The sequence below is a fragment of the Scyliorhinus torazame genome, chromosome 22 (assembly GCF_047496885.1).
Source record: "Scyliorhinus torazame isolate Kashiwa2021f chromosome 22, sScyTor2.1, whole genome shotgun sequence".
Taxonomy (NCBI): Eukaryota; Metazoa; Chordata; class Chondrichthyes; order Carcharhiniformes; family Scyliorhinidae; genus Scyliorhinus; species Scyliorhinus torazame.
The window spans coordinates 62,837,670-62,851,938 of record NC_092728.1 but is presented as its reverse complement, the minus strand read 5'-3'; the positions used below and the strand labels follow the sequence as shown (position 1 = coordinate 62,851,938).

Below are 14,269 nucleotides of genomic sequence, written 5' to 3'. Positions count from 1 at the left end.
AACAAAGTATTTATTGGCAACTAACAAGGGTAACATACATACAGGCACAGATTCTCTAATGTAGGTGTTCACAATTTGGCTCCTGGGTTCACTCTGATAAGAACCCTGCTCCCCGGGACCCATGCTGATCTATCATTGGTCGGTTTTCACGCGTTCCCGCACAATAGGCTCCAGGCAAATCACATGGACTGTGAGGTTACACCCCTTACAAGGGCCATGCTACCACAATCATGCAAGAACAATGCACCATATTCCAATCCATGTCAGCTGCCTGTTTGGCCAGACGAAATCTGGTTGCAATGATGTCAGACAGAATGTCAGTGTACCTGTTCACATAGCTTTTGTTTTAAGTTTAACCTGAACAGAAAATTAAAAGACATTTACAGGAAGTCACGAGTAAACACTTATTGCCAGCAATTTTTTTTTTTGCTCTCTATTTACTAAAATGGTCTGTTCCCAACAGAATGGATACACAAAATTACAAACAGTAAATAGACAGGTTGTATTAAACTATAGAGGTCACAGCACAGCAAGGGGACATCAATCCTTTGGAGAAGTTTTTTTTTCTAATTAATGGGCAATTTAGTGCAGTCAATTCACCTACCCTGTACATCTTTGGGTTGTGGGGGTGAGACCCACGCAGATACGGGGAGAATATGCAAACTCCATACGGACAGTGACCCGGTGCCGGGATCGAACCCGGGTCCTCGGCGCCGTGAGAGGGCTGTGCTTCCCACTGCGCCATTGTGCCGCCCTTGTTTTGGAGAAGTTGAGACTATTTTCCTTGGCTGAGAGTAGTGTGATGAATATTAGAAATGTTCATATTTTAAAGTTTGTATTTAGTATTTCTGCTGTGATTGAAAAAAGGAGAGAATTATTAATTTTTTTTGCAGGGCAAAATATCCTTTTGTAATTAGGCGCAGGAATGCCGTTGGCTTTTGAATTTCGGGTAATATAGTCAATGGGAGGGTCCCGGTCCGGGCGGTGCTTCTGGGACGCCAAGCTGGACAGACAGGGTTTAGTTTGGTTTGAACAAAATATCTCTCTCCCAAAGGCTGTCTCAAGATAAGCAAGTAAAACTTGATTGTTAATATTATTCACTGGTGGTATTTTAAATATATGTGGGTTTGCTTCATTGGAATATATATATAAATATGTAGAAAAATATATGTACATATTTATATATAGAGGCAGTGTTAGAAAACAAGTAAAAGGTTGTCACTGTTAAATGTAAGCTATTCCTTTGTTGCTATTGTATTTATCTCTGTTTAAATTAAAGTTTGTTTTCCCATAAAAGCTGTCTGTTGGTCAGTGTTATCACTCCTGTGGTGCAGGAACATTTCCTCACAGTTTTCTGAAGTAAAAAGCCAAGTACTCATTTGGAATCCCACAACAAATTGGGACCCGGGATCTCAACAAAAGACTGGGGGCAGGATTCTTCCACCCCGTGCCGGGTCGGAGAATTGCCTGGGGGAGGCGCGATTCACACGATGCCGATCCCGCATGTGTCGTTCGCATGTGGTCCTACCCGGCGGAATCTCGCCGTTCATGCTGCGGGGGCCGTCCTGATGTGGGGGAGGGGGGGGATCCGACTCCGTGGGGGGGGCGCCTCCACGTTGGCTAGGCCTGCGATCGGGGCCTACCAATTGGCAGGGGGGGCTTATCCCTGCTTTGCTTTCACCAGTTGGGTTCCTTTGAACATAATGTGCCACACTTAGCACCAATGCTCTTCGTGACATGTAGAATGTTCCTCCGTGCTGGGCCCCTGTAGATCACCGCCATATTGCCCGGGGTTCGGCGCGGAGAAGGCAACCCACGTGCATGCACGAACTTGTGGCGGCCATGGTGCCCATGCGCGGACCTGCGCCGGCCGTTCTGCCGCCAGTATCGGCAGCTAGAGCTGCGTGAAGCGCTCCAGTGCCATGCTGGCCCCCTGTGCGGTGCAGGACCGCTGCTCCTAGGGGCCAGATGACGCCGTCGTGAAACACTCAGGCGTTTACGACGGCGCCAATACTTAGCCCCAGGATCAGAGAATCCCACCCTGTGGTTCTGGCTCGGACCCCATAATAATTGAGTGCTAGTCTGGGATCCGAACAAAAGATTGGTGTTCTTGTCTGGAACCCATAATAGACGATTTGATAGAAGTATTCAAAATCACGAGGGGCTTGGACAGAGTAGACCGGGGGAAACTATTCCCACTCAAGAAGCGATCGGAAACGAGACGGCGTAGATTTAAAGTAAGTGGCAAAAGAACAAATAAAGCAAAAGCGATGTGAGAAAAATCTTTTCCACACAGCGAATGGTTAGGATCTGAAATGCACTGTCTGAGAGTGTGATGAAGGCAAGTTCAATTAACGTATTCAATGTTGAAGTAGCTGATAATTTGAAAAGAAAATATCAGCAGGGTTACGTGGCGAAGGCAGAGGAATGGCTCTGGGTGAGTCCCTCATTAGGAGAGTTGGTGCAGATATGATGGGCCGAATGGTCTCCTTCTGCACTGTAACAATTCTGTGATTATGTGTCTTTACTAGATTTTTGTCCGCGCAATCCGAATCAAATTCTACTCTCTTTCTCTCTCTCTCTTTCCCCAAGTCTCTGCACCATCTGCTGCTTGAAATATTTATTGACTCCTCTCTTTCAAGGTACAATGTTGTCTGCTTCAGTTGTGCCCTCTGGTAAAACATCCCATTCTCTAACAGTTTCTCATTTCTTCTGAACGCTCTCTTCACTCTTCGTGACAATTTAAATTGACAGCCCTTTCACACAGTCTGCTGAGCTGAAAAACGTTTCCCCCTTTTTTCACCTCTTAAAAACCTCTACGAAACCTCCTTTTACCCATCTCTGGTTCAGAGGAAATGGTTCCATTCACCTCAAGCCTCTTGTTACTGTTGTTTCTCATCCTTGATACCTTGGGGAAATCTACATTGTATTATTTTGGATTTTCATACCCATTCTAGCTGCATTTTAAAAATCATGGAACATTTACTTCTTACTTCAGACGGATTAAACATTAACAACGCATTTTATAAAGCCACTTGCAAATATCTTCAGTTGAACTAAAGTTAAATTTTGTACAGTGTTGCCATCAGACTGATTTAGTGTGCTACTATCAGTACACCAGGGGGAATAGTGCACAAAAAGACAAAACCCTGGAATGCTTTGCCATGATAATGCCATTGTATGACATTCTATATTCATCACATTAAACTGTTTCCATTGCCAGCGACAGTCCTATAACCATTCAGCATTTCACCCTGGTATTCACTCAGAAATTCTGAAGGTACCAAACCATATTTGTGTCACAATCTATATTGTTCAAGGGCGTACAAATTTTAAAGCCTTACATTCGACTTCATTGAAAACCCAATGATAACACCTTGCACTACCCAATTAAAATCCATGGTGTAATGATCAGTTTTCAGGACTTCACCCGCAACGTATGTTTATTTTGCTCTTGCACAGTTGTCAATAGGTACTCCTGAGAACTGAGTAATTTATTTCAGCTATGCATCCTTCAGCCTCTGGTGAATATTTCATAGGGCTGTACTTCAGGAGATGTTGTGATTACTAATGCTGGAAATAAGGCAGCGGCAAAGATAGATGATGCGGTCTCTGGAGTTCTCATTAAAATAGGACCACCAAGTCAAAGGTGTGCTTGTTTGCAAAGCGTACTGTGACTTTGTTTTTCTCTCGCACTCATTGTGGACGAGAGAGAGAGTTACACTTGCATCATTGAAGGAATTACATGGGGTCGCTAACCTGCTTTATTGAATTGATGACTGGTTCAGGAGATCCAGGAGAATGATCTTGTGTCCGTCATGATTGTAACTTTGTGCACCAATCATCAATTCAATAAAGCAGGATAGCGACCCCATGAAATTCCTTCAATGATGCAAGTGTAACTCCCTCTCTCTCGTCCATAATGAGTGCAAGAGAAAAACAAAGTCACAGTACGCTTTGCAAACAAGCACACCTTTGACTTGGTGGTCCTATTTTAATGAGAACTCCAGAGACCGCGTCATCTATCTTTGCCGCTCACTACAGAAACAAATCTGTGATTCCCTTTCCTACCACTCAGCAATGTGTCCTACTTCCTTTTGTAGGGGTTGATTCCTTGTTGGGATGTCTCGCATCAGTCATCAGCTGATCTTGAGCGCCGACCATTCACAGCCGACGCTTGCCACCAAATATAGGCAGGCGATCCAACCATACGTACAGGGATAGGGAAAGTCATGGATGAGCCTGAATTGGTCCTTGAAAATAGCGATTTGCAGCTCTTTTTGCAAAACAAAACAAGGTGACCTGCAGCTTTTCCTTGACACTCCCGTACAATTATCATGGTCAGAAATGCCTCTGCAGCTCCTGGGAATATGTTTGTGAATAAACAGGCCATTAATCTGCAAATTCTCCTGTTTACCTCCACTGTAGGTCAGAACGTGAAGACACAGTAAGTAGCAATATCATGGCGCAAAGGATTTTGTGGTAGCTGACAGAATTATCTAATAGCATTTAATAATGATCAATGATTAAACAGTTATGTGCCGAGCAGTCTATGTCTGGGCCAATTCTATGTTGATCCTATTATCATTACCTAGCAGCCAGACAACAGCCCTAACACTTGGCATGTAACTGAAATCTATTACTTTTGTTCAAGCTCAGTGCTGACCAAGTAAATATGATCTATTCCCCAAGACAGAAACATTTCTAATCAAAATTCCCCTGTCCCATTGAAAGATGACCCTTTGTAACTCTTCTGCTTACCCAAGTGTTATTGCAGAATGTTGTAGCCACAATCTTAATTTACTCAAAGGGCAGACAAATCCACGAGAGAACAAGGACACTTATCACATGATAATTCACTGCACAGGCAGTATACAGCTGTTCCAAACTCCAGCTGTGCCAATCTGCAGCTGCTTCAATGCAAAATAGCAATTCATAAAGTAAATCAGACCAGCTAATTATTCTGATACTAAACCTACTCACGAATGACATGAAAATAACTTATTCTTCCATCTGCACAGTTACAGCTAACTTAAATAATATTTAAAAAAGGAGAGGGTAATGTAGAAGGGTAAATTTACATTGGCGCCCACATACACATGCTTGTAAGTGCATAGCAAATTAACAGGTTACTTAAAAAGAAGCATAAACATATGTTTATGAACAGAGGCATAGAGTTTTAACCAGTGTTAGGAACAAAACCACCAATAAGGTGCAGGGATGGGGGGTTAGGGGAAGGGATACACCAGGGATGCCAAATCCCATGTCAATTGTCCCACATCCTATATTTTCTCTTCCCGGGACAGCGATTAATTATTAAGAACTGATGGGGATATGGTGGTGCACTCAAGCATGTAAAATTAAAAGTTTTTGGGAGGCTAAATAGAATTTACAGTGCAGAAGGAGGCCATTGGGCCCATCGAGTCTGCACCGGCTCTTGGAAAGAGCACCCTACCCAAGGTCCACACCTCCACCCTATCCCCATAACCCAGTAACCCCACCCAACACTAAGGGCAATTTTGGCCACTATGGGCAATTTAGCATAGCCAATCCACCTAACCCGCACATCTTTGGACTGTGGGAGGAAACCGGAGCACCCGGAGGAAACCCACGCACACACGGGGAGGATGTGCAGACTCCGCACAGACAGTGACCCAAGCCGGAATCGAACCTGGAACCCTGGAGCTGTGAAGCATTTGTGCTATCCACAATGCTACCGTGCTGCCCCTGGAAATGGAAAACAACTTAATAAATACAGTTATTATTTAAGTAATTCATTTCCTTGTACAACGCAATGCAGGTTGTTGAGCGTATTTGATAGCTTTAAGCGCCCTTGATGTCTTTGTGTACTTCATGCCTTTGAGCGTGCTCGATCTTCAAGCACACTCGATATCTTCAAGCGCAACTAATACCTTTGAACACACCTGATACCTTTGAGTGCACCCGATACCTTTGAATACACTTGATACCTCAGAACACCTTTTTCCATTGAAGTCAAGGACGACAAAATGTGCTGCTGACTGCGGGAAAAACTCATTGCAAATTAGAACATTTGATGTCCAATAATGGCGGATTATTTTGAGCACAAGGCTCGGCTGGAGGAAAAAGGAAAATTCAGAACACCGCACTTGAGAAATGGCCTTATGAAAGGCTACAGAGGATGTTAACCAAGGTGTAATATACAACATGAAAAATGGCAGTCAGGTAAAGACCCTCCCTTCTATCCAGTCTGACCACACAGCTGTGTCAACTTGCATATTATTATTCCACAGAAAACAATGTTACCTCCTGGGAGAGGCAAAAAAAAAAACCAGGCCAATTTGTGTAGCGGGGGTGGGTGGGGGGGGGGGGGGGGGGGGGGGAGTGGAACTCTGGGAGATTCGCTTCTACCCATCTAGAGAAATAAATTGGTCCAGGACATGACTCTGGCCCTTTAGTCCCTACCTTTTGTAAGGAGTGGTGTCCGCCCCAACCAGAACCAGATCTAACCCCCCCTTGCAAGTGTTCAGTGAATCAGCTTTCACCAGATGAAGCCACAGCCTTTCCAGAGGTTATCCTGGGAATAGAATTCCTTCCTGATGTATAATCTCGATCTAGCTCTATGCAGCCTAACATTACGATCCCTGGGCCTCCTGCACCTACTTAATTTGAACAAACATTCAGCCAGAATTTTCCCCATCATCATCTTAAATATCCCAATTAGGACAAAAGGTAGAGTCCCAATTTTCTGAGTCCATGACAGTAGCAAAGCTGCTTTATACTGGGAATTAGTCCAAACATAGGAAGATAAAAAATAGGACAGGATTCCATGGACTTTCAGGCTTGTTCTACCATGCAATATAATCATAGCTAATCTTTCCACCTGCTCATATACCCCTCGATAACTTGAGAGGCCAAAAATCTGCCCATTTCAGACTTAAATATATTCAAAGACGAAGCATCCAAGCCATCTAAGGTAGAGAATTCTAAAGCTTCACAACATTCTGAGTGAAGACATATTCTCGCTCAATCTGAGCACTTGGCACCACACCCTGAGACTCTATTCTTATGTTCTAGATTTCCAGCCAGCAAAAAACAGTTCTCAGACTCTATCCTGACAATACTCTTTCAGAATTCAATGAGATCACTTCCCCTGCTTCTAAACTCCAGATCATATGGGCTCAATTTACTCAGTAAATCTCATCCGAGGAAGGCCCTCTGATCAGAAGAACCAATCAGGTGATTGAGTTTGCTTTTAAAGGCTTTTCTGATGGGAAAATAACTGGACAGACCAACTGGCAGACGCTCAATTTTCACATCCGCCACATATTTCTTGGATTTTCTTTTATAAATTTGGAAATTAATTTTGGAAGGTGACCATCAAGGCTGTCACTCCTCATCTGTCATAGATTTAGAATATAATCCATTATTATTCATCTAGAATCATAGAATTGCCCGCACTTGGCCCATAACCCTCTATACCCATCTTACCCATGTAACTATCTAAATGTTTTTTAAAAGACACAATTGTAACCGCCTCTACTACCTGTGTGAGAAATGGTGAAAAGAAATAATCCCATCAAATCCCATTAAAAACCAAAATAGAATGAGATGTTAATTTAGCATTGTAAGAATGCCAGAACATAGGCTGAAGTTTTCTGGCCATTCCCGCTGGTGGGACCTTCCGGCCCTGCTGATGGTGATACCCGCAGCGTGTTCCCTGGCGGCAGAGGGTAGGGAGCCCCCAAAACCCCATACAGATTGGTGGGACTGGAGGGTCCCGCTGCCAGCCCATGGCGGGCCGCTTCCACTGCAGGAAAATACACCACGGGGAGGGCCCGGAAATTATCGATAAATACTTTACATTCCAAATGAGACTCATTTAATTCAACTGATTCCAATTTGATTCAAAGAGCCATGAATTAAAATGGGAATTTCCGTATATTTTCTACTTTACTTCCTGGTCGAGGAATGAATATTGCCAACATGGGGTTACTCCTTTGAGATTTCTTGTCCTGCATTTCCGGAAGCCCAAAAGTGTCTGAAACAGCAGGATCTTCATTCTGGTGGAGTTTGAAGGTAGGTGGTGGAGGGAGGGAGGGGGAGGGAGGGAGGGAGGGGGGAGGGGGGATGGAGTGGGTAGGGGGTGGGGAGGGAGGGGGAAGGGAGGAGGGGGAGGGGAAGGGGGAGGGGGCAGGGAGGGGGGAGGAGGGAGGGGGAGGGGGAGAGGGAGGGGGGAGGGGGAGAGGGAGGGGGAGGGGGAAGGGGGAGGGGGAAGGGGGAGGGAGGGAAGGGAGGGGGGAAGGGACGGGGAGGTGAGGAGGGGGAGGGAGGTGGGAGGGGGGAGTGGGGAGGGAGGGGAGGGGGAGGGGTGGAGGGGGAGGGGGATGATTTGGGGGGAGGGGAAAGTAGCAGGTGCAGGATAGAGTGGGGCTGGCTAGATACAGATTGGAGGTAGCCAGAGTGGCTGCCAAATGTCAGAGCATGCTGGTTAAAAGGCCTGCCTCAATTCTCTCAGATTTTTTCCCAGCTGTTTTGTCAATATTAGGCCCCCCCCCAGCCCTCACACCTCAAACCCACTCACCCTCCCAACTATTCTCTGTGCCCATCCTCGTTAACCGTCACTGGTAGAGGTTGTGTGTTTGGTTTTATTGCCTGTGATCAATAGGTTAGTACATAAAAGGCTTTTCTGCCTTCAGAGTGATTGTTCCAATTTTAATAACCCCAACAGCCTGCTTTTTGTGAGCCTTTTTTTACATGAAAAAAGTTATTTATTCTCACGCACTTGTCCCGGAGATTTAAAACATAAGTCTCTCTTATTCAACTCACACACACAAACATTAGATGCCGGTGAAGGTAAAACAGTCCAATTACAATGTATGACTATCTTGCGCTCATGCATGGCAAGTTGATGAGTTGATGTTTTAGTTGACGTGACGGTCTTGTAAAGTAGAGGGTTCTCAGAGGCTTCATTTAGTCAAAGGTCCAGGAGATTGGTTCTCATGTGAACTCAAAATTGTAACAGGTTCGGAGGGGGGATTGGGGGTTGATATTTCCGTTCTCTCAATGTATTCCTGTTTATTACCATGGTTGCTTAAATGACTCACAGTTAGTTTGATGGCGTCATTCTGGTCCCAGACCACACCCCAACATTTGTTAGGATAGCAGATAAGAACACCAAATAGGTTTTCTTTTTAATTTGTAAAGCAGTGAGGGAAGGATAATTCACCCCAAGAGTGATGATTCCGACCACCAGTTATTTTTTATGTTAAAACAAACGTTAACTTAAACACAGAATTAACCACATTAAGATCAAATAAAATTGCTTCACAATTATCAGTTAAACATTTCTTAAACACAAGAAAAAGCATAAACTTACACCTTACACCTGCACTATATGTATTCCAACCAATAAACCCTAATACAGTTCAAATTCCACATATAAATAAAGTTAACAGAACAGGTTTGCTTGTGTAGATACAATTGGCAAGCGAACCTTTCAAAAACAACTTGATAATTCTTCTGCCTTGTCAGAAGACTCTGCTCAACCTGGCAGTATTTGGCAAAATTGCTGTCCAATTTAAAACCTATAACAGACTGCAAAACTGCAGACAGACCTGGCTCCTCTCATTATTTACATCATCTATATCCCATTATGATGTTCCAGCACCTGTTTAGCTACGACTATATACAATCCCTCATAAATGATCCACTCCCCAGGGAATCGCCAGCAATCAGAACATTCCATCAGGCATCTTTTTGTGAACAAATAAATCATTAAAATTAATATTTACCTTACCTTCAATGACCTATTACTTGCAGCTGTAGCACACATACAGTCTAGATTCCTTAACCTAAATTATTTAACAATATTACTGCAATAAATATATACCTTAAACGAAGTAAACAAAAACTTATTGCAACAGATATAAAATACAATATATATATCTATCAATTTCTTACATTCGTCATAGCTTTTTTATGGAACTCTGCAGGAAACATTGTTGCTGTTATTTTTTAAATGGCCTACATATTGGATTCCTTCCGTGTGACTTGTACAAGTTTGAACTCCTTTTTCTAAAAGGGGTGGATGGCTGATTACACATATTTATTTAACATCCATTGAGTTTCAATGTTTCTTTTTTAATGGTGAAATAGAAAGACCAGTCAATTAGAATTTAGTTCTTTGGTTGAAGTCCATCCTGAAAAAGGGAACTACCCAGATAATTTAGAATGTCCATATTTAATGAAGTGCACGCTCAAGACTCAGGACTGTCAATGGTGTGTGTATTCTCAAAATTTTGAAGTATTCACTGCAAGTGCATAATATGCTGAAACATCACATAACCCAAACCAATCCATGACCACCCCCAGCCCATCCCCATAGTCCATCATAGCCCCTATACCAACGTGGTACCAACCAATACCTGCCCACCCACATCCTCCATGCCAACTCACAAAGTATGCACCATGAACATACCTCAGGAGCCATGCTGAGATGGAATAAAATAAAGTACTAAATAACCATTATAAACTTCATTGTATGAAAAAAACTCTAATTCAGGAAAATCCATTCAATACATTTAAATCTCTCCAACTACTTAACTACTTATGAGAACAGATGTCTATTCATAACACGTCAAATCCCTAATCCTTTAATAGCCACTTGGAACTGTCAATGAATCTGTGAATTTACAGCCCCTCACTGAGATTGATAAACTATGGTAAGTACTTAAGCATTAATAAATCTATAATTATAGCATTCAGTGGTATGTCAATAGCTATTGAAACTGGTTACATGGATTTCTTTACAACCCAAAGACAAAAGGCAGGCAGTTTCTCCAATTTTTAAAGGGCGGCTTATTTTAATGACTTTGCAGCGTGACATTATGACAGACTTTATGAACCCTTCGTCAGCATTTACGTCTATTGTAAACATTTATAACACACATATTCCCGTTTATGGACAAGTCATCGAGAGACTCAGGCTAATACTCTGGGGACATAAATTCAAATCCCGCCATGGCAGCTGGTGCAATTTAAGTTCAATCAATAAATCTGGAATTGAAATCTAGACTGAATGAATGTGACCATGGTGGTGACGAACTTTCACTGATTATTGTAAAAACACACCTGGTTCACCAGTATCCTTTAGGGAAGAAAGTATGCAATCCAGTCTGGTCTACATGTGACTCCAGACCCACAGCAAAGTCTTTTGACCCATAACTGTCCACTGCCCCCTATCAAGCCATGCAGTTCAAAGGTAATTCGCGATGGGCAAACAAAGGCTGGCCTTGCCAGTGATGGCTGCATCCCATGTAAGAATAAAGAAAAGAAGTCCCTTGTTCCAGCAAAAATGGAGGCTATTTGAATGCAGCGCTGATTTTAAATTTTCCTACTTAGTTTCACACTGGATTAGAAGTTGCCCTGGGTAGAGTGCAGGGTACAGAGACATGTTGGGCAGAAGGCCTGCTGTGAGGATCTTACACTGTGTCCAAAATTTAATAATGACTATTAAAACATGAAACATCCCTCCAGCCCTTGCTCCTCAGCCCCCTCAAACATTTCCAATGCCCCATTCATGCCAACCCAAAGTACTTCTTTGCCTGCCCACCCTCCCTATAACCTTTCATACTCTTCATACCATTCATGCCAAGCTCTGCATACAACTCATCCCACATGGCACCTCACACCCTCCTTGCAAACCTTTGTCCATCCACCCATATCCCATGGCCTTTTGTAGCCCTTATGCCAATTGAGTACCAACTCATGCCAACACACCTTGTAACCACCATGGGTCGACATTATGTCTTATGCAGAGATGGGGTCAAATACTGTTCCAAGTGTCTATTGTAGACTTCGCTACATTGAAAAAAGCATTTCCATTTGTTAAAAACTAATTTATTATATTTATATTCCTCCGGCTAAATAAAGCGTTATAACAACAAACATTTCATTTAATTGCACAATCCCTTATAACAACAAGCTTTGGAATTCATGGTTCTACACTCCAGAGACTCTTTTCCAATGATTTAAAGGGCAGGACTTTTAAATGCATTGAGGGTTTGACTGGTTCCTTTGGCAGGTGTTTCATAATGTTTTGTCAGTTGATTTTGATACGTCTGCTGACAGTTCCAATGAGCTTGACAGTAATGGGTTTATGCACTTTTTATGGACATCAGTGCTTAATTTTAACAGTTCCAAAAGTACCTGATCTCCACCAAAAGGCACCTTACCTCCCCAATAGCTCTCCTGGGACCCAGTTTCAAAATGGTACATTATTTTTCCAAAGAGGTACACTGGCTGGCCAAATGAATCTCCAGACTTCAGACCTATTCTTACCTGCTTTAATCTGCAAAATTTGTGTTTCATACTCCTGACCTGCCACAGATCCACTTCAGTGGTTGCAGCTGATGATTTAAATGTCCAGCTGCCTCTGTCATTCCCACATGCTTGTAATGTGCCATGCCCCATCAAAATGGCAAGTGGCAGTTTCAGGGGGGAGGACTTGTGATTTTCAGCTTCTTCTGCCATTCCGTCTCGGTGGAAAGCTCTTGATCATGGTGATAGTCTGAGCCATAGATGGCTAAATATAACCACTTACACAAGTAGCTCTGTTGTATGCATAAAGAAAGCATGTAGCTATATGGAAAGCACCTAGTGTCATGTGAGAGTGCCTTTAAGAAATGGGTGTTTATAAATGGGTGTGTATATAAGTATCTGTAGTGAGAGTACCTTTAAGAAATGGGTGTTTATTACTGCAGTGATGTCAGAGAGTGGGTGGAGCTGGGCTGTCTGTCAGCTTTTTACTTTCATTTTAGGCTGTTTGCTGCAGGGTGTGTTTTAGTTTCGTTTTCAGAGCTGGATAGCTTCAGTCACAGCCAGAAGGTGTATGGACCTCTCTCTGTAATCTAAAGACTGTAAACCGATCCTGGTGATTTAAAACAATAACAGTAATGACTTTAACCTGATGTGCTTCTGGTTAAAGGTGTTTTAAGTCTTATGAATGTTAAATGGAAAGCTTAAAGGTTTACTTAGTGTTGTATTCTTTGGGGGTTGTATTTCAATTGATGGCTGCTAAGATGTTCACTGTATGTTTTGAAAAGGTTAACTTGAGTTCATAGAATAAACATTGTTTTGCTTTGAAAAATACTTTTCCATTTCTGCTGTACTGCACCTGTAGAGTGGGCCATGTGCTCCCCATACCACAATCCATTAAAAGTTGTGGGTCAGATGAACTCCATGATACACTTTGGGGTTCTCTAAACCCTGGCCCATAACACCAGCCCCTGATAAAAAGAGTTGATCAGTGAGAGACAAAGTCCCAGGTTTGTTATTAAACTTAAAAGTTTTATTGGAAACAAAAATCTGCTTCAATACAATTTGCAAACACTAAATGTGGTGAGATGCCACATTGGTAATATTTTATAATTAAGGAAAGTAAGTTATTTTGTTAAGCAAATAATATTTTGTTCTGTGGCATGCCCTAATTTATTTCTGATCAATAAATAAACACAATGCGGAAATGGTGATGAAGTATCTGGCATATATTAGCATAATACCACCTCCCGATTTAAAAGCAGGGAGTGGAAAAAACCCAACAATTAGAGACCAGTCAGCTCAAAATTGCTGATTAAGGAATGCTTAGAGACAATAATATGGAAATCCGTGGGCTAAAAAATGTACGTCAGAATGAATTTTATTTGTTAAAGGCAAATCTTGTTTGACTAACTTAGTTGAAGCTTTTGATGAAGTAAAAGGAAGCATTGATGAAGAAAGTATGATTGATTTGGCCAATCCACCTAACCTGCACATCTTTGGGCTGTGGGAGGAAACCGGAGCACTCGGAGGAAACCCACCCAGACACGGGGAGAAAGTGCAAACTCCACAGTCAGTCACCCGAGGTTGGAATTGAACCCAGCTCCCTGGAGCTGTGAGGCAGCGGTGCTAACCACTGTGCCACCATGTTGCCCCATAACATAACAGATTTGCAACCAAAGCTAAAGTCAAAAAAACTAAAAAGATAGACAATATGAAGAGAACAATTAGCTTTGAAACAGAAAACAAAGAGTCATAGTCGATGGTTGTTTTTCATACTGGAGGTAAATATACAGCAATGTTCCCTGGGAGTCACTATTGGGACTTTTCCATGTATGTTAATGTATTGCACTTGGGAATACATAATTTCAAAGTCTGCAGTCTATGGTAAACAATGGAGGAGGATACTGATAGACTCATATATTGTGAGTCAAATGGCAGCATGTTAATAAAAAAAATGCCTTAACAAGGA

The 14,269-nt window shown here is 42.5% G+C and overlaps 1 protein-coding gene and 1 long non-coding RNA gene across 5 annotated transcripts in view; one reads left to right on the top strand and one right to left on the bottom strand.

Annotated features, from left to right (window-relative positions):
* LOC140399093 (astrotactin-2-like) overlaps positions 1 to 14,269 on the bottom strand; it is a 2,178,011-nt gene that overhangs the window by 1,566,108 nt on the left and 597,634 nt on the right. The gene's annotated exons all lie outside the window — the stretch shown is intronic.
* LOC140399095 (uncharacterized) overlaps positions 1 to 14,269 on the top strand; it is a 117,993-nt gene that overhangs the window by 8,379 nt on the left and 95,345 nt on the right. Inside the window, exon 2 of one of the 2 annotated variants that reach the window (XR_011937624.1) lies at positions 4,429 to 4,447. The exons of the other annotated variant lie outside the window; for it this stretch is intronic. This is a non-coding gene — a long non-coding RNA (uncharacterized lncRNA). The remainder of the gene's footprint in view (positions 1 to 4,428; positions 4,448 to 14,269) is intronic. 2 annotated transcript variants of the gene reach the window in all.